The sequence below is a fragment of the Acyrthosiphon pisum genome, unplaced genomic scaffold (assembly GCF_005508785.2).
Source record: "Acyrthosiphon pisum isolate AL4f unplaced genomic scaffold, pea_aphid_22Mar2018_4r6ur Scaffold_9274;HRSCAF=9870, whole genome shotgun sequence".
Taxonomy (NCBI): Eukaryota; Metazoa; Arthropoda; class Insecta; order Hemiptera; family Aphididae; genus Acyrthosiphon; species Acyrthosiphon pisum.
In genome coordinates this window covers 1-1,389 of record NW_021779335.1, presented here as the reverse complement: position 1 = coordinate 1,389, position 1,389 = coordinate 1, and the positions used below count along the sequence as shown (strand labels likewise).

Sequence of the window (1,389 nt, the reverse complement as noted above, 5' to 3'; positions counted from 1 at the left end):
AAAAAAAGTTCTTAAATTTAATTTACTTCAAAAATAAATATTGATATTTAAACAAATTCTGAAAAATTAAACAAGTACTTGACTTCGATAAATGTATTCACCATTAAAATGGTTCTTATAGTAAAGATAAAAAAAAATTGGCTTTTTTTAATTTAAAAAAAATATATAGATCAAAAATGTTATACTATACGTGTAACGCAAGTGACTATAAATTATATAATATATATAAAAAAAATAAAAATAAACATAATGATTAGAAGAAAAGTTATATTATATGTCAGATCTCCCTGTTATACATACTGTATATTATATGGTACACAGTCAAATTGATCATAATAAATATAATATATATTTATCAACTTCTTGGTTAATATTTGGTACCTAGGTAGTTTATATTATTAAAGTAATATTTACCTTCAAACTCTGGAGATAGTATAACAAAACTCTGACACACTTCTATAGAAAACTTTGAAAAAATAAAAAATAACAGTTTAATTGGATACAATTTTTTATTTTTAGTTGAATTTAATTATAGTACCTACCGAATAATAGTTAAAGAGTATACGAGTATATTATTATAATTTATAATATAAAAATAAAAATTATTTTGCAACGTGTGAGATTTATGTTTTATGGGTTTGTAACCAGTTTATTAATTATCTACCTTTATCACTGTTAGCATCATAATGAAGAGCAAACGAAACCAGTGGAGCTGAAATGATTTGAATTAGATTCACGTAAGTGTTTATTGTTACTTTATAAATGCTACAATTTTTATATTTGTGTAGACACCTGCATAATACGCAGTAATAAATATACATGGATTATAAAGGCATTAAACATTCGATAATTATTATTATATATCATTGACAAAAACCACTTACTATAATCAAGTTGTTTATTTTTGTATTTTTCAGCTATTATCATATAACATAAGTTTTTAGTATACACTAGGTCTAATAAATATATATTATAAAAGTGTATGTAGGTATAAAATAAAACAACTGGAAGGAATATGAAAGGTTAGCGGTGCTTGTAACATTATCATTATGATGATTTGTATTATTTTAATTATAATATGGAGAGATTGTATTGAAAATCTGCGTGTCGTATTATTGTATTAATCACACCACGTAGGAAGAAAACGGCACACTAACATTAACTACCTACATATTAGGTACAGCCACAGATAATAATTTTGGTGTAAAAAGAGTTTTTTACAACTACTTGTTAACTACATAATTTCTCCTCTACTATTGTTAGTACGTGTGATCGTTAAATTACTAAGAAAGTATACAACAAGACTACAATTTATTATATACCATCTCATACTGAATTAATTTCCTCTTCCCTGATGCTGAATTATAATAATAGAATATATAAATGTAT

At 23.7% G+C, this 1,389-nt stretch overlaps 1 long non-coding RNA gene across 1 annotated transcript; it reads right to left on the bottom strand.

Annotated features, from left to right (window-relative positions):
- Window positions 1-382: 382 nt before the first annotated feature.
- LOC100576046 lies at window positions 383-1,006 on the bottom strand. Its single transcript, XR_511265.3, has 3 exons — window positions 885-1,006; window positions 665-712; window positions 383-466 (listed from the first exon to the last, which is right to left on the bottom strand). It is a non-coding gene; the product is annotated as an uncharacterized LOC100576046 (long non-coding RNA).
- Between the last annotated feature and the right edge of the window lie 383 nt (window positions 1,007-1,389).